Here is a 19,949-nt window from a genome sequence, read left to right as displayed (position 1 = left end):
TTAGGGAGAAATCCCTCCCCACACAGCATTAGCCATTTTCATAACACAAAACATTTGTCATCTTGTAGGTTACCTGTACATAAAGTCTGCAATGAGTTCAAGTGTTTATATCTCTGCGTACACTTAGCCATCAATTTTCAGTTGATACTGCCTGGTCTCTTTCCTTCTTCTTTAAGATCATGAGCTCCTTGAGAGAAGGGGGTCAACTTTTCACTTAAATTTTAAATATTGTACAGTCGCAGAACTTAGAGTTTTGCCATTCATACAGTTACAAAGGGTGAGGAGCACCAATGGGAGCTGCAAGGATGGTCACGGCTAGCCTATGAACTGTCCTTCCACAAGCGAGAAGACATGCCCTAGACAGTCCTTACTACCTATATCCATTATAGGGACAGGCTGAATTATAAAGAACCAAATCATATGTTAATTTTCAGTCCAGTATATACATCCAGGAATGGGACTAAGCAATTATAGTTTGCAAAAAGAGCTTGTCTTTAATGATAAATAAACTGAAACATCCATCGAGAAAAAAACAGCTTAACAAACTATGGTCAATTATACTATGGAACACCATTCAGCCATCCAAGAGAACAAAGTAGATCTGTATGTACCAATACAGAAGGATGTCCTTGATATACTGTTCTGTATGATCCCATCTCTATAAAAAAACAAAATGAAGAAAAAAATAGGTATATAAATATATATGTGTGTGATGAGGCATAGAGAAAAATTTGGAAAGATATACTCCAAAGATGGTGAACTCCTTGAGAAAAAGGGGTCAACTTTCCACTTAAATTTTAAATACTGTACAGTTGCAGGACTTAGAATTCCCTTTGGGGAATGGGACTGAGGATAAGAGTGGTGAGGAGAGACTTAAGCATTTTACAGTACATATTTTGATATTAGCTGAATTACAATGAACCTGTTTTTTTTTTTAAACAAGATTTAGAAGGGAAAACAGGAAGAGTGAGAAGTTACCTTTATAATGATCTATGGGAAAATTGTACATTTTACCATTTAAGATCCCCTATATTCAACATATACATTTATTTGTTCCATGAAGCTAACTAGTTGAAGGATTTGAGAAAAACTCCTTGATCCTGGGTTTGCAATAAAATTCAAAAACCTCACGCTTTCCATTTTTACCAAGTGACAGTCAGAAGGATACTCTGAGATGCCCTTCATACATCTAAGAAGAGGGTTGTCTTTGGTAATCAATAAATCTGTGCTATTTGACTAAAAAGGAGTCAGGACAATTCCATCTCTGGGTGAATTATCTTACAAAAAATGCCACAGATGTACACAAGGACATATGTCAAGAAAGTTCAAGGCATGTTGTTATAGTAAAAATCTAGAAAGTTTCATGTTCTTCAATAGGGAATAGATAATGTCTATAAATGAATACTAGGCAACAATTAAAAGGAACAAACCAAATCAATCGAACTGTGTCATTGTGGATTGATGAAAAACATAATACTGAATTATAAAAGTTGTAAAAATGATACATATGGTATGATACCACTTATAAAAATACAACTCTTAAAACACAAATCAGGGCTTCCCTGGTAGTGCAGTAGTTAAGAATCCGCCTGCTAATGCAGGAGACACAGGTTCGAGCCCTGGTCCGGGAAGATCCCACATGCCGCAGAGCAACTAAGCCCGTGCGCCACAGCTACTGAGCCTGTGCTCTAGAGACCGCGAGCCACAACTACTGAAGCCCGTGTGCCTAGAGCTCGTGCTCCAAAACAAAGAGAAGTCTCCGCAATGAGAAGCCTGTGCCCTGCAACAGAGTAGCCCCTGCTCGCAGCAACTAGAGAAAGCCTGCACCCAGCAACGAAGACCCAACGCAGCCAAAAATAATAAAAAGTAAATAAAATAAATAAATTAAAAAAACAAACACAAAGCAATGATATTTTACTAACATGTTAAGTTATAAAAGAGGGACTGCAATTATATAAACCAAATTCATGATAGAGGCTGCCTCTAGGTGGAACGGGAAATATAATTATGGAAGTCAAAGGGAACTTGGACTTTATCTGAAAAGATTTTATTTTTAAGAATTGAGGGGGGTGCTTGCTTCAGTGGCACATATACTAAAATTGGAACAATGCAGAGAAGATTAGCATGGCCCCTGCACAAGGATGATACGCAAATTTGTGAAGTGTTCCATATTAAAAAAAAAAAAAGAATTGAGGGGAGAAAGTCCCTGGAGGTCCAGTGGTTAGGGCTCCCTGCTTGCACTGCAGGGGGCATGGGTTCGATCCCTCATCGGGGAACTAAGATCCTGCATGCTGCGCGGCAGTCAGAAAAAAAAAAAAAAAGAATTGAGGCAAGCAGGGCAAACTGTTAACAACTATTAATTAAATCTTGGTGTGGCGGCACAGATGCTTGTTATATATGTGTGTGCCTGTATGTATGTATTTATACTTCTTTATATTAAAAAAATTTCTCGCTATTGAAGGGAGGGAGAAAGGGGATAGGAAGGAAGTAAACAAGCAAGAAGCCGAGGACACAAGGTAAAGACCTTTAAATGCTTCCCCACAATCTCAAGCCTTGTCCAACAAAGAATGGGTGAGGCAGTAATTGGCTAAAGTGAAATACTCTGGGACGTGCAGTCCCACTAAATTCCAAAGGTGGGCAGAGACGGCCATATTCCGTTTACTTGGAATTCTTGACATGAAAGATTTCTCCCACAGAAACATATCCTGTGTCTCAGTGAATCAAGTTTATACCATGTAAAGCCTGAGCTACTGCACTGGTGAAACCATCCAGCAGGCAGCTATGAATGGCATATGGTCACACAAACTTTGTACCCAACAAAAGCGGAGGCTCTAAGGCCATAGGCTTCCTGGGTTCACACTAGGAACAGTCTGTCTGCACAGATGAAACGTACGAACAGATGCCCAGCCCTAAGCTTTTCTCTTAGATGCCACCTTAAAACATCTTACCTTGAAGAAACGAAAGATTTATTTTTAATGTCAGGTTAGACAAATTTCTGAGAAAGGCCTGTGGCAAAATTCTAGTCTTTGAAAGGGATATTTCACAAGGGAAAGCAAAGGAGTTTAAGCTATGTTTTAGTCTCTTCCTCTCTGCCAGAGCTGCTGAGATAAACTGGGCCTGCTATCACTCTTCAGGGATGCCTGAAAGCCAGTGAGCATGATGGTACCCATACCTTTTAAAGACGAACTCTGTCCGTAGTCATCATAAAGAATGCATGACAACCTGCAAACTTCTCTATAGGCCGCTTAGGGTGTAAGTAACATCATGAAAGAATCTTGCAGTTATCACTAAGCTATGGGCCCTTGTCCTTTACAAAACCATCTATCTATCTTCCTCTCCACTCTCCTCACTCCAATCCATCTTTGAATACCAGATTGATTACTTTTAAAAGCAAAGTTTTGATTGTGTCACTCATCTGCTCAAAAATCTCTAATGGTTCCTCGTTGCCTAAACTGAGCCGGTTCCTTGGTTTGTTATTTAAGGCCCTCAACAATCTGTCTGCCATCTACATTTCTGTGCTTATCTCTTACTGCTCATTAGTCATGTGTTTCTGGAAATATGTTTTAAATATATCTCCACTTTTATACTTTGCTTCATACTGTTCCTACTATCTAGACTCTTTCCTCTCTCTTCTAACAAATGCTTCCTAAAATCCCCCAATACCCATCCCTGATCAAGGACTCTCCCAATCCCTTTTTCCAAGAAGTCTACTGATCTCATTAACCTGACATGATCCTCTCTTTGGAAGCCCCATAGCATTTTGTTTCTCTCTCTTATTCTGTCATATTCCTTCTGCTCTATCTCCTGCCCTCCTGTCCAGGCAGGACTCTGCCATTATCCAGTCCACTTAAGACAAGTACAAAATTCAGTCCACCAGAGGTCCAACTCAAAATCTGTAAGCCAAGTATACTTGCTCTGTTCCTGCTCAACACGCTCCCTGGACCTGAATCCCCACACTCCATTATAAGTAGGTTCCCTGTTTTTTTTTTTTTGGCCACATCGCGCGGCTTGCAGGATCTTAGTTCCCTGACCAGGGGATTGAACCCGGGCCCATAGCAGTGAAAGAGTCGAGACCTAACCACTGGACCACCAGGGAATTCCCATAAGTAGGTTCTTTTGACTGGAAGACAATACATGATTTTCTCATCTTTGTATGAAATATCTTGATGCTCTGCCACAGAAGGTGTGCGATAACTCTGTATTAAACACAGAAACAAAGGTTTCTTTGAATATATGTAGACTCTTACTACTATATTGTTAGCCTCTTAGGAGTACGGACTATCTTAAATCCCTCTGAGAGACTTAAGTACCTCTCAGTCCTTGTACCCTAAAAAGAGCACTTTGCACAAACCACATAGTTGCAACTCAATTTGTTGCCTTGGAGCCAGAGTACCCTTGGCTTTGAGAAATATCCATTCAACCAGCAGAAGGACACCTCCAGAATTCCTAAAACCACTTTTGTTTAATTTCTGAACTCTAGGAAAGTACCCAACCTCTGGAAATCTACAAAATACAGTACTCAGGGTACTAAGAAATTGATGGTTACATGCAGGAGAAACACTCTAAGAATTTACTTCCTTCTTAACTGCAGCCAAAACAAAGCAGGGGTGGCCAGGTTTTTGACTGCAAGCTGGTTTAATGTTAAAAAGTTTCTCCCTTTGGCCTCTGGAGGATCCGAGCTGGGAGCACGCCGTCCCCTTTGTCTGCCTCTGCAAGGCTCTTGCCTTGAGGCCAACAGGATTACCACAGCCATTTCATGCTCTGAAAAGTCAGAAAAGGCGAGATGGGGACCTTTTCACTCGAGGAAATGCCTAGTAGCCAGAGACGGTTCTGTTTCTGTTGAAAAGATAAGCGGGGATGCTGAGGTTAAAAAGCAAAATTTCCAACAATGCTTAATGAAAGGTTTGGAGACAATGTACAGAATTAGGCAATGGGATAAACTCCAAGAAGAGAGGAGCAGCTGCCAGAGCAGAAATGCAGCAGAGAATCAGCACCAGACAGTTCATGCATTCAAATTTCCATGTATTTAAAATGTCATCAGGAAGCCCTATGAGTACAGACTTGATGTAGCAATTAGGGGATACAGGCTTATCCCTCTTGGCACAAAATACCCACAAATAAGCTCTTAGGGTAAAAGTGAAAAGAAAGTAGAAAGGAAAGCTTTACCATAAAAAATTGAGCAGCTGCTACACTCTGTTGCCTTAATAGATAATTAACTACAGACCTTCTTATGAAGAGGTAGCCTAAACTCAACTACTGTATTCAAAGGCATAGAGCTCCCAGGGCCCAGGCTGGGTTTTAAACACTGGGTCTATAGATAGTCTTCAGGAGCTCCAAGAAACCACTGAAATAGCAAATTAAATTTTGTGTGTGTGTGTGCATCACTGTATGAAGTGGGTTTTGTTTTCTATATTTTATGGTGCTTTGATATCTTGGGGGCCACACAGACTGAAAGACTGCCCCTCCCTGTATTAGCTAATTCCTAGAGATAGCAAACAATTGCCTACAAGCATGCAAACCGACCAATCCAGATCCCACAGCCTCAACCAATATATCCTCTGCCCTAAATCACTGTCCATGTTATGTTTTATAAAAACAACAGGCACACTGTGCCAACAATGGCAGTATCACCAGCAAAGAGATAAAATCTTGGCTTTCAACCTCACTAAGGCTGACAGAGATAGATTATTAGACCAAAGTATGGAGTCCTGAGACATGCCCAGAATAAAGAGTAGTGATCTCAAACCAGAAAGCTTTCTGATGGCTGAATGAGAACTGAATATTAAACATATATCTATCAAACATACATAGTGGAAGATGTACATAAAATGGTAATATGATGTCCTTCTTGCTTGGCTGAAGCCAATAATCCAGTTGGGGAGATAAGAGTTATGTCAAAAACATTACAAACAAGAAAAGGCAACTTAAGTATCTAATGAGTGGTACAGATGACTAGAGCCACAGCTGTTTAGGAAAGGTCACTGGGCTTAGGGAGGGGAAACCAGGAAAGCTTAGGGAAGAAAGAGGAGCTAGGGCTTAAAGGAAGGAGCAAAGGATTTGGAAAGGAGGAGAGGGGGAGAATGATTCAAGGCAGAAAGAGGCTACTGCTCAAGGTGATTCAGGGTCCAAGGGCTAATATCAGTTCAGTGGGAAGCAAAGGCTCATATAAAGCAGAATATAAAATAAGGCTTAAAAAATGACAAGGAATTTGTCATCTGTACAGCAGGAAACAGAAACCCTTTGAAATTTTTTGAGTAAGGGAATTACAAAGTGGATAGCTTTTAAATTTCAATTTTTATCAAAATACTACATACACATGATTTTAAAAGTTAAAGAGTATTACAAGGCTAATAAAGTTAAATAGCAGCCTCCTGCTCCATCCTCTCCCTTGATTTCTGCTCTCCAGAAGCAATTACTTTCCAAATCTTTCAGCTGTTTTTCTTCTGATAATTAACTGTCATATTTCTGCTGTTACTAATTTTTCAATTTCAGCAATTATCTACTGGCTTCCTAAGATGAGAAATGATTTCTCCTGCCCTCTTTCCTCCCTCATCCTACCAAAATAGTTATACCCCATTTTTAGGTTAAATAATGTTAATTAGTTACAGTATTATGACTATATAAATATTCATAGCATACAGGAATAGTATAATAAATTTATATTGCCTTTCACATACAATTTTGTTTCTTCTGGAGGAGAAATGTTGTAAGTTGCTAGTCGTAACCCTTCTTTTCCCATTCTCTTTATACAATGAGCATATTTATTTATTTTTGGCTGCGTTGGGTCTTTGTTGCTGTGCGCGGGCTTTCTCTCGTTGTGGCGAGTTCGTTGCGGTGCACAGGCTTCTCATTGCGGTGGCTTCTCTTGCTGCAGAGCACGGGCTCTGGGTGCACGGGTTTCAGTAGTTGTGGCACGTGGGCTCAGTTGTCATGGCGCACGGGCTTAGTTGCTCCGTGGCATGTGGGTTCTTCCCAGACCAGGGCTCGAACCCGTGTCTCCTGCATTGACAGGTGGATTATTAACCACTGTGCGACCAGGGAAGCCCCTGGCAAATATTTTAAAGGTGGGAAGACTAGAAACAGGGAGCCACCAGAAAGAAAACTGCAGTGGTATGACAATGGCCAGAATCAGGGTTAGAATAGTGAGAAGAGAAATAAGAAACAATGAGACACTCCAGTAGGGATGAATCACCTATACACGGCAGGAAACAGAATATAGGTAGCTGGGGTGAAGCAATAACCCACAAAAATTTACAGGCCTAGCACCTGGGCATCAAGAAGAATGTTGGTAAAATTACTAAAAATAGGGAGTGGGAGAAAGTTTGGCTTCCAACGCATTAAATATAGAAGGTTGTGGGCCATTCAAAGTGGAAAGAATTTAGAAAAATGTCTGAGGGGCTTCCCTGGTGGTGCAGTGGTTAAGAATCCGCCTGCCAATACAGGGAACATGGGTTCGAGCCCTGGTCCGGGAAGATCCCACATGCCATGGAGCAACAAAGCCCGTGTGCCACAACTACTGAGCCTGCACTCTAGAGCCTGCAAGCCACAACTACTGAGCCCACATGCCACAACTACTGAAGCCCGCATGCCTACAGCCCATGCTTCACAATAAGAGAAGCCACCACAATGAGAAGCCCGTGCACCACAATGAAGAGTTGCCCCCCGCTCGCCCCAACTAGAGAAAGCCTGTGCGCAGCAATGAAGACCCAACGCAGCCAAAAATAAATAAATAAATAAATAAATTAATTAATTAATTAAAGAAAAAAGAAAAATGTCTGAGTTATTTTCATAAAAGTGATAACTCAGAAAACTGAAGAAGACCAAAGTAAACAGGAGAGCTAGAGTAGACCTGGTACATGGAGAAAAGGGAAGCCAGGAAAGGAAAGCTTTCAAAAAGGAAAGTGATCAAAGGAAGTTACTGTTGAAGAGAGGTCAGTTTCTCAAAAAGTTAAACACAGAGTTATCATATGAAGCAGCAATTCCATTCCTAGGTATATACCCAAGATACCTGAAAACATATGTCCGCACAAAAACTTGTATATGAATGTTCATAGCAGCATTATTCAAAGAGTGGGAATGGTTCAAATGTCCATCAACTGACAAATGGATAAATAAAATGTGGCATATCCATAAGCAATGGAATATTATTTGGCCACAAACAGAAGTGAAGTACTGACACATGCAACATGGAGTAACACTGAAAATATTACGCCAAGTGAAAGAAGCCACACACAAAAAGCCATGTATTGTATGATTCCATTTATATGACATGTCCAGGGGAGGCAAATCCACAGAGACAGAAAGTAGTTGTCAGGGCCTGTGTGGGAAGAGAGGAATAGGAGTGACTGCTAATGGGTATGGAGTCTCTTTTTTGGGTGATGAAAATGTTCTGGAATTACACAGTGGCAATCGTTGCACAATTCTGTGAATATGCTAAAAACCACTGAATTGTACACTTTGAAAGGGTGAATTTTATATGTGAATTATATCTCAATTAATAAAGAGAGAAGTCCTGGAAAAAGTCATTAGTTTGGGGGACAAGTCACTGTGAAGGAACAAAAAATATAAGAGATCATCCACTTTCTTATAAATGAAGTTGAGAGCAGGTCAACACAGCCTAAGAAAAGAGGATATCTAAAAAAATCGCTTAAAACACTCAGCCTAACTATATATTCTTCAACTGTCTGTCCCAAGGATTTGAATAAGCTCTAAAATCACATTAGTAAGGAATGGAGAAAAGATTTTGTCAGGTGTTAATTCAATAAATATGCATTAAGTGGTAACAATGTATAAGCATAGGAACTTATCCAAAATGTAAATATTTATAATGTAAGTTGGATCAGGAACAGAAATTTGATCCCAAACCTGGAACATTCAGTTTACTTAGAAAAACATGACTGCTGTATCCCCAGGGCATAGGATACTGAAAGGTACACAGAAAGCCCTCAGACATTTGTTGAATGAAGCAATGTTGGTTGAACAATGTTGCCTTCTTAAAGTGGTTCTGGTTCTGTGCACTCTAAAAACAATGAGTGATAAAACTGATAAGAAGTGCAGAAACTTAAGAAAACAGTAGAAAAGATCAATGAAACTAAAAGCTGGTTCTTTGAAAAGATGAATGAAATTGATAAACCTTTAGCCAGACTCATCAAGAGAAAACGGGTCCAAATCAATAAAATCAGAAATGAAAAAGGAGAAGTTACAACTGACACCACAGAAATATAAAGGATCATAAAAGACTACTATGAGCAACTATATGCCAATAAAATGGACAACCTAGAAAAAATGGACAAATTCCTAGAAAGGTAAAATCTCCCAAGACTGAAACAGGAAGAAACAGAAAATATGAACAGACCAATTACCAGTACTAAAATTGAATCGATAATTTAAAAATTCCTGACAAACAAAAGTCCAGGACCAAATGGCTTCACAGGTGAATTCTACCAAACATTTAGAGAAGAGTTAACACCTATTCTTCTGAAACTATGCCAAAAAAATGCAGAGGAAGGAACACTTCAGAACTCATTCTATGAGGCCAGTATTATTACCCTGATACCAAAACCAGACAAAGATATCACAAAAAAAGAAAATTACACGCCAATACCACTGACCAACACAGAGGCAAAAATCCTCAACAAAATACTAGCAAACTGGCTCCCACAATACCTTAAAATATCATACATCATGATCAAGTCAGATTTACTCCAGGGATGCAAGGATTTTTCAAAATCTGCAAATTGATCAACTTGATGCACCACATTAACAAACTGAAGAATAAAAACCATATGGTCATCACAATAGATGCAGAAAAAGCTGTTGATAAATTCAACATCCATTTATGATAAAAACTCTTCAGAAAGTGGGCATAGAGGGAACATAACTCAACATAATAAAGGTCATATATGACAAACCCACAGCTAACATCATACTCAATGGTGAAAAGCTGAAAGCATTTCCTCTAAGATCAGGAACAAGACAAGGATGTCCACACTAGCCACTTTTATTCAACACAGTTTTAGAAGTCCTAGCCACAGCAATCAGAGAAGAAAATGAAATACAAGGAATCCAAATTGGAAAAGAAATAAAACTGTCACTGTTTGCAGATGACATGATGCAATACATAGAAAATCCTAAAGATGCAACCAGAAAATTACTAGAGCTCATCAATGAATTCTGTAAAGTTGCTGGATACAAAATTAATAAATCTATTGCATTTCTATACACTAACAATGAAACATCAGAAACAGAAATTAAGGAAATAATCCCATTTACCATCAAAAAGAATAGAATACCTAGGGATAAACTTACTGAAGGAGGTAACAGACCCCTGCGCTCCGAAATCTGTAAGACGCTGATGAAAGAAATTGAAGATGACACAAACAGATGGAAGATGTACTGTCTTCTTGCATTGGAAGAATCAATATTGTTAACATGACAATACTACTGAAGGCAATCTACATATTCAATGCAATCCCTATCAAATTACCAATGGCATTTTTCATAGAACTAGAACAAAATTTTTTAAAATTTGTATGGAAAAACAGAAGACCCCAAATAGCCAAAACAATCTTGAGAAAGAAGAACAGAGCTGGAGGAATCATGCTCCCTGACTTCAGACTATATTACAAAAGTACAGTAATCAAAACAGTATAGTACTGGCACAAAAACAGACATACAGATCAATGGAACAGAATAGAAAGCCCAGAAGTAAACCCACACACTTATGGTCAATTAATCTATGACAAAGGAGGCAAGAATATACAATGGACAAAAGACAGTCTCTTCAATAAGTGGTATTAGGAACACTGGACAGTTACATGTAAAAGAATGAAATTAGAACATTTTCTATGCCATATACAAAAATAAACCCAAAATGGATTAAAGACCTAAATGTAAGACCAGATACTACAAAACTCCTAGAGGAAAAACATAGGAAGAACATTCTTTGACCTAAATCGCAGTGATATTTTTTTGGATCCGTCTCCTAAAGTAATGGAAATAAAAACAAAAATAAACAAATGGGACCTAATTAAACTTAAAAGCTTTTACACAGCAAAGGAAACCATAAACAAAGTGAAAAGATAACCTATGAACTGGGAGAAAATATTTGCAAACCAGGCTACTTAGAAGGGATTAATTTCCAAAATACACAAACGGCTCATACAGCTTAATATTAAAAAAAAATCAAAAAATGGGCAGAAGACCTAAATAGACATTTCTCCGAAGAAGACATATGGATGGCTAACAGGCACATGAGAAGATGCTCAATATCACGAATTATTAGAGAAATACAAATCAAAGCTACAATGAGGTATCACCTCACACCAAGCAGAATGGCCATCATTAAAGATGGCACACACACAATGGAATATTACTCAGCCATAAAAAGAATGAAATAATGCCATTTGCAGCAATATGGATGGACTCAGAGATTGCCATATTGAGTGAAGTAAGTCAGACAAAGACAAATATCATATGATATCACTTATATGTGGAATCTAAAAAAATGATAGAAATGAACTTATTTACAAAACAGAGATAGACTCACAGACATAGAGGGCAAACTTGTGGCTACCAAGGGGGACAGTGGGGGCAGGGAGGGGGAGATGGATAAATTGGGAGCTTGGGATTGGCATATGCACACTACTGTATATAAAGTGGATGGGTGGCGGGGATCAACTGTATGGCATAGGGAACTATATTCAATATCTTATAATAGTCCATAATGGAAAAGAATCTGAAGAAGAATATATATATTTAAATTTATTTATAACTGAATCGCTTTTCTGTGTAACTGAGGCTAACACAACATTGTGAATTAACTACACTTCAATTTTTAAAAATGGTAAAAAAAAAAAAAAAGTGGTAAGAATGTGCAGTAAGCTGTTATGTGCTGGTAGTTATTTAAAAAAAAAAAAAAAAGCCCAGCCATCACTCTTAAGGAAGATGTAATCAAATGTTAGGTTTGGTTGGTATAGGCTTTATGCTTATATACATATAGCTGTAACATATTTTAACTGAAATTGCCTCAGGTAAAATGTGTTGTTGTATGTTGAACTCTCTAGCTCTTATAACCCTCCTGCCTCCAAATGAAAGTACTGTTTTGTTTTTTGTTTCTTTTGGCCGTGCTGCACGACTTGTGGGATTTAGTTCCCTAATCTGGGATTGAACTCACGCCGTCAGCAGTGAAAACTCTGAGTCCTAACCACTGCACTGCCAGGGAATTCCCTGAAACTACTGTTTTTAAAACAGAATTTATTTTATTACACTGAATGTCTTAGGAATATAACTCTTGCATTACAGCAAAATAGGCTATAACAGAAGCACTGGGCACTAGAAATATGAAAAAAGACAAGGTTCTTGACTTGAGGGAACTAATAATTTAGTGAGAGACAGAAAATATGTATACAAACATGAGACTACAAGGATAAACATTGTAAAATTATAAATACATTATACAACCTAGGTACAATTTGAATATGTTACCTTGAGAGTAAAATAAATCTAAGAACAAGACACAGCAGAAGTATATATTTCACTTTTTTAAAGTTATAATCATCTAATATCCATACCTTGTATTCAGATATAACTGAGCACTGTGGTTTATGTTCATTTTTCAAAAATATGTAGCAAGATACTTCACGAACTACAATGGCTACCATTTTCTAAATATTTATCTTGTGCCAAGGGACACAATAAGTTCTTGTTCAATTAATGTTCCCATTCAATCTTCATAAGTATCCTACAGGAAATCTGTTTATTCATTAGACAAATACTTAGTGAGTTCCTACGACATGCCAGACAGTGAACAAAACAGACAAAAATTCCTGCCTTCATGGGAATTACATTCTGTGGGGAGGAAGAGACAAATAACAAAGACATGAGTCCACAAAGCATGTTAAATTATGTTAACTGTCATGGAGAAATATAAAACAGAGAAGTGGAATGGGAAGTACAAAGGGTGAAGAGTTGGCAATTTTAAATAGGGTCGTCACTGAAAGGCTTTACAGAACCCCTCTTTGCAGATGAAGAAATTGAGGCTCAGATAAGTTAAACAACTTTCCCATGGTCACCCAGTTAGTAAGAGGTGAGATGAAATTTGAATTCAGCTGTCCTTTAGTATTAAGCTATATGGCCTCTCCCCAAGGCAATAATAAATTCATTTACACAGGTTTGCTTTATCAGATTATTTCTTTAAGATTATGTTGGCATTTTTAACCTCCCAAAGTGGTTAAGAAATAACTTTCTACTTTCAGGACTTGATGTCTTATTTCATATCCACATAACTTTTACGAAGGAGTAGGGAATGGCCTAAGATCTTTGGTTGACATTATATTCTTGGGAAAGCTGAGATCAAAATAATTAGTCAAGAGAGTCAAAGGACACTTCACAAACTACATTCAGCCTAAGAAGATTATGCACAAACCCTAGACAAGTCCTGCTTCCTGTTACTGCTGCTGTAACCACCTCTATTTAGTTCATCAAGAAGTATTTATTTTATGTCCCAAGGGTGCCTAGCACAACTCAGATGTGCTTCAGCAACTCATTTTATTAAGCTGAGATGGATGGATCCTTTTCAGTCTCCTAAGCCTGTCTCTTAGCATCAAGGTGTTCCTGTCACCGGAACATCTAAAGTTGGCAGTCTTGGCTTGTCCCAAGTAGTTCAGGTACTGCAAATAACCTGGGCGCTAAGGCAAACATCTACTTTTATTCCTTTTAACTTCAGATAATATCTTTTTCAAAGAAGTTAAGAGTGCTTTACCATTTTTTTCCACTTAATCCCTGGAAGGAACATGGAGGTAAGCACCACATCCTCACCTGTCAAGTGGACAAAGAGACAAAATGACTCACTCAAATTACACTGTGAATTATTGAAAGAGCCAGAATGACAAAAACCCGGCCGTCAATGTCTAGTTCAGCTCCTAACACACAAGATCAGTAGTTCTCAGTCTTTTTGTGTTCACAATGTACACTTTGGGTACTAGATTTTTTGGCAGTATTTTTGAAGGGATTAAAAGACTCAACGCAACAGTAAAGTTGACACTAATAAAAACGCCAGCACTATTTTATTAAGACAGTGTCTCACAGCACACGTCTGATGGCCTTTGGTACTGCATCAATGAGCAGAACAGTACTCCCTGCCCTGACTGTTCGCACTCCAACCTAACTTCTCACATGCTCTAGGAAACACAAGCTCTGTCTTTGGCACCAGCATCTTACCTCTTACTCCTACCAACTTATATCCTACTCTAGAACACATGTGTGACATCCTCAGACCCAAAGTCAACCTCACACTGAAATAACAATTTTATTTAGCAAAACTGCATTTTACACACCAGACAAAGCTTAGTGGAATACCAGCATGCTAGGTTGTACAAGAAAAGCCAGCCTCCCTTCAGGAAAGCAAAGCTGCCTCCTTGACTAAGAGGTCAACTTGAATTTAGTGGTTAATTAATACTTTAATGCAACATCACCAGGAAATAAGCAATTGACAATCAGTGCCAAAGGCGCTCATTAAAGACTATATCTTTCTGTATCACATCAGAATGACAGCCTCTCTGACAGCCAGACGAACAACTGACCTCATCTAAGGAAGCTAAGCTGGAAAGACACTGTACCTCCCAAAAAAGCTTGTTGAAGAAAAGAAGGCTGTTGAAGCCTGGTTTGAGTGGTAGGAACTTTAGGTGTGGTTAAGAGACACAAGGAAAACTAGAGAAGTGATAATTTGCATTTTTGTAACACAATTCTCTGATAGGCTAAGTATTCTATTGATATCTTTGGGTAAAGCCTTGTTACAGATCAAAGTTAATTATTTTCCTGTTACCTGTGGGGGAAATTGTGACAGAGTGATGTAATGATCAAGAGTAAGGAAACAGATAAAACCTAGGGTTAGGGTTAGTGTAGGGCCTAGCAAGTTGTAGCACTCAAGAAGTATATTCCACTCGGGACTTCCCTGGCGGTCCAGTGGTTAAGTCTCCATGCTTCCACTGCAGGGCTCAAAGGTTCGATCCCTGTTGAGGGAACTAAGATCCCACATGCCACGTGGCATGGCCAAAAAAAACAAAAACAAAAACAAGTATATTCCACTGAATTTATTACACACAAACTTAAAAACAAGACTATAAGACTATATTATCAGGATTTCCCTGGTGGTGCAGTGGTTAAGAAACCACCTGCCAAAGTAGGGGACACGGGTTCGATCTGTGGTCCGGGAAGATCCCACATGCCGTGGAGCAACTAAGCCCGTGCGCCACAACTACTGAGCCTACGCTCTAGAGTCCGTGAGCTACAACTACTGAAGCCCGTGTGCTCTAGGGCCCGCGTGCCACAACTACTGAGACCACATGCTGCAACTACTGAAGCCCGTGCGCCTAGAGCCTGAGCTCCGCAACAAGAGAAGCCACTGCAATGAGAAGCCCACACACTGGAACGAAGAGTAGACCCCGCTCGCCACAACTAGAGAAAGACTGCACGCAGCAACGAAGACCCAATGTGGCTACAAAAAAAACCCCAAAACTATATTATCTGTCTGAATAACAATGAGAGCAATAGTAAAATCATTCAGTTTTGGTATTTTCCCTGGTTGATTATTTTCATAATGAAGTTAATAAGTATTAGAACCACTAGGGGAAGATAGTTTCCAATGAATAAGGGAATAAATGAACAAATCATTGTTCTGAGGTATAAGATTGACATGAACAGAACAGATCCATTCACATACTTCTCAAACACAAAGAGAGACCCTAATTTCTACCCTAAATTCTACTCTTTCTAATGCAGCTATACTGTCTATTGAACAGAGGGGGAAAAAAAACCTATTGGGTTGGCCAAAAGGTTCATTCGTTTTCTTCTGTAAGATGGCTCTAGTTGCACTTAGTTGCCTTTAACTTCATTCAAAACAATTTTGTTAGATTGTATGTGACAGCTGTCATATCAGTGTGCATTTAAAAAAAGACATCAAGGGCTTCCCTGGTGGCGCAGTGGTTGAGAGTCTGCCTGCCGATGCAGGGGACGCGGGTTCGTGCCCCGGTCTGGGAGGATCCCACATGCCGCGGAGCGCCTGGACCCGTGAGCCATGGCCGTTGAGCCTGCGCGTCCGGAGCCTGTGCTCCGCAGCGGGAGAGGCCACAACAGTGAGAGGCCCACATACCGCAAAAAAAAAAAAAAAAAAAAGACATCAAAATTGGCGAATTTTTGTGTAGCCATTTTAAAATCGAAGATGGAAGAAAAAAGCAAGATTTTTGGCACACTATGCTTTATTATTTTAAGAAAGGTAAAAACACAACTGAAACGCAAAAAAAGATTTGTGCAGTGTATGGAGAAGGTGCTGTGACTGACTGAACATGTCAAAAGTGATTTGTGAACTTCTGTGCCGGAGATTTCTTGTTGGATGATGCTCCACGGTCAGGTAGACCAGTTGAAGTTGATAAAGATCAAATCGAGACATTAAACTGAGAACAATCAATGTTATACCACGCAGGAGATAGCCGACATACTCAAAATATCCAAATCAAGTGTTGAAAATCATTTGCACCAGCCTGGTTATGTGAATCGCTTTGATGTTTGTGTTCCACATAAGCGAAAAAACCTTCTTGACTGTATTTCCGCGTGTGATTCTCTACTGAAACGTAACGAAAACGTTCCTTTTTTTTTTTTTTTATGCGGTACACAGGTCCCTCATCGCTGCGGAGCACAGACTCCGCGGCCATGGCTCACGGGCCCAGCCGCTCCGCGGCATGTGGGATCTTCCCAGGGGCACGAACTCATGTCTCCCGCATCGGCAGGCGGACTCCCAACCACTGCGCCACCAGGGAAGCCCAAAACGTTCCATTTTTAAAACAAATTGTGACAGGCAATGAAAAGTGGATACCGTACAATAATGTGGAATGGAAGAGATCATGGGGCAAGTGAAATAAACCACCAGCAACCACACCAGAGGCCAGTCAGTCTTCATCCAGAGAAGGTGATGTTGTGTATATGGTGGGATTGGAAGGGAGTCCTCTTTTATGAGCTACTTCCAGAAAACCAAACGATTAATTCCTATAAGTACTGCTCCCAATTAGACCAACTGAAAGCAGCACTTGACAAAAAGGGTCCAGAATTAGTCAACAGAAAGTGCATAATCTTCCATCAGGATAACGCAAGATGGCATGTTGCTTTGATGACCAGGCACAAACTGTTATCGCTTGGCTGGGAGGTTCTGATTCATCCACCATATTCACTAGACATTGCACCTTTGGATTTCCATTTATTTCGGTCTTTACAAAATTCTCTTAATGGAAAACGTTTCAATTCCCTGGAAGACTGGAAAAGGTACCTGGAACAGTTCTTTGCTCAAAAAGATAAAAAGTTTTGGGAAGATGGAATTATGAAGTTGCCTAAAAAAAATGGCAGAAGGTAGTTGAACAAAACAGTGAATACGTTGTTCAATGAAGTTCTTGGTGAAAATGAAAAATGTATCCTTTGTTTTTACTTAAAAACTGAAAGAACTTTGTGGCCAACCCAATACAAAGGGCTAGTACTCATTCTAGATTTTCCCCTATGCCTAGCAGATAAAAATTAGGCTCAAGGAGAGAAATACAATACTGGTTCACCGAGGACATCTAATCCCTATCTATCTTCTTCTAAGGAGATGCTGGACGTGATCTTTAGAGCAAGAAAGATGGGGAGAAAAAGCTGAAGTTGGACTTCCCTGGTGGCACAGTGGTTATGAATCTGCCTGCCAATGCAGGGGACACGGGTTTGAGCCCTGGTCTGGGAAGATCCCACATGCCGCGGAGCAACTAAGCCCATGTGCCACAACTACTGAAGTCCGCACGCCTAGAGCCCATGCTCCACAGTAAGAGAAGCCACCGCAGTGAGAAGCCTGGGCGCCACAATGAAGAGTAGCCCCCCACTTGCCGCAACTAAAGAAAGCCCGCGCGCGGCAACGAAGACCCGACACAGCCAATAAATAAATAAATTAATTAATTGATTTTAAAAAAAGCTGAAGTCAAGAAAGTCATAAGAGAAGCAACACAGAGTACAGCTGAGAAATGGAAATTTTAAGGCTCAGCTTAAGAACGTCCACAGATATCTACAGAATGAGGATGACAACATTATGTTCCCACAGGATCAACCTAAGCACCTGGAGGGGAGGTAAGGAGAGGAGAAAATGAGTGGGATGGACTGAATAAATTTTTAAATGGAAAAAAAGTCTTATCAACAGCAAAAATTTTAAATAAATAAATAAATAATAAAGTATTTTAGGTCCTTCTGAAAGTGGAATAGAAAACCAACTAACTTTAAATCCTAGTCAAGTAACTGGCATGCAGCCTCCAAGGCCCAATGCTAGGTATAATCTGGAATAAAAAGGATTAGCTATGATTAAAAGAAGAATTCAAACCTTTGGCTTTCTCAGAAGAAAGCAGTTATGGGTGCCCTTGGTAACTCCTAATGTTCAACATTTATGAACATCAAAGCCAAAGGAGAACATAAGTGAAATATTCAAGTTTAATGTCCAGGTCCTAGGTTGAAAAAGGAATGGGGAGGAATGCGGTTCTCTGGGAAGTAGACTGGACCTTAATCTTGCCTGTATTAATCTGCAGTATTCTTTGATTGAGTCTATTTATGCACACACAAAAAAATCCCCTCCTGTCACAGACTGCCCAATAAAGAAACAAAAAAGAAAGATATAAAAGGAGTTCTGAGGATAATTCAATTTGTCAAAATGAGGTCTAAGAACTCAAAATTCCAATAGTTGCCTTTAGAGACAGGGCCCTGAAGCCATTTCAAGGATGATAGTTTCAGTTATGCTCCCCACACAAAAGTTTTGAGTCATGTAAAATTATAAAATGTGAAATAGTCAAATTGTAACCAACATTGCTTAGCTCTTGCTATAAGAATCCCATAATTTCTTGCCATATCCTTTTCACTCTTACTTTAAGGTCTCAGATCAGGAGAGACATAAGAGGGAAGTCTAGCATACAAAATGAAGAGGGCAAAGAAAGCAGGCATCTTTATTTTTTATTGTATTGTATTGTATTGTATTGTATTGTTTGCTTGTTTATTTATTTATTTGCCATGCCACGAGGCTTGTGGGATCCCAGTTCCCCGACCAGGGATTGAACCCGGGCCCTTGGCAGTGAAAGGGTGGAGTCCTAACCACTGAACCACCAGGGAATTCCCGGCATATTTATTTGTTTGTTTGTTTGTTTATATATTTAAAGGGTATTTACTATGTTTTATCCAGCATTCTTTTTTTTTAATTAATTATTTTTTTGGCTGTGTTGGGTCTTGTTGCTGCGCACGGGCTTTCTCTAATTGCAGCGAGCGGGGGCTACTCTTCATTGCAGTGCATGGGCTTCTCATTGCAGTGACTTCTCTTGCTGCAGAGCACGGGCTCTAGGTGAGCGGGCTTCAGTAGTTGTGGCTTTCAGGCTCAGTAGTTGTGGCTTGCGGGCTCTAGAGAGCAGGCTCAGTAGTTGTGGCGCATGGGTTTAGTTGCTCCGTGGCATGTGGGATCTTCCCAGACCACGGCTTGAACCCGTGTCCCCTGCATTGGCAGGCGGATTCTTAACCACTGCGCCACCAGGGAAGCCCCTGCAGCAGGCATCTTTAAATAAAGGAGATCCCCAGATACCAAGACTATGATTATTTTTTTTCAAGACTTCTAAACTCTAACAACTTTTCTTCAGGTGCCAGAAAAGAACACTGTCTCTCTCTGTAGTGCGTTAACACGTAGCACGTAGAGTCCCACGTAGGAGAGACGCTAATAACACAAAGGAAAAGGTAAGCAACTCCACTTCATGCCTGAGAATGAAGACTAACAATAAGTCCACACTAACCAAAACTAAAACACAGTGTACCTGGAAATAATGGTAGAATGGGACAAAAAGTAAACATGAAGCTGAAGGACATAAACCACCAGTCAGCCTTTTCCTTCACCACTATAACCTCCAAATTCTATG

At 39.7% G+C, this 19,949-nt stretch overlaps 1 protein-coding gene and 1 non-coding gene across 24 annotated transcripts in view; one reads left to right on the top strand and one right to left on the bottom strand.

Moving 5' to 3' along the window:
- Nucleotides 1–19,949, bottom strand: part of AMBRA1 (autophagy and beclin 1 regulator 1) — a 177,449-nt gene that overhangs the window by 61,878 nt on the left and 95,622 nt on the right. The gene's annotated exons all lie outside the window — the stretch shown is intronic.
- On the top strand, nucleotides 2,070–2,176 carry LOC132494541 (U6 spliceosomal RNA). Its single transcript, XR_009533118.1, has one exon. It is a non-coding gene; the product is annotated as a U6 spliceosomal RNA (small nuclear RNA).

This window comes from Mesoplodon densirostris, chromosome 7 (genome assembly GCF_025265405.1).
Source record: "Mesoplodon densirostris isolate mMesDen1 chromosome 7, mMesDen1 primary haplotype, whole genome shotgun sequence".
NCBI lineage: Eukaryota > Metazoa > Chordata > Mammalia > Artiodactyla > Ziphiidae > Mesoplodon > Mesoplodon densirostris.
This window is presented reverse-complemented; position numbering and strand designations above follow the sequence as displayed.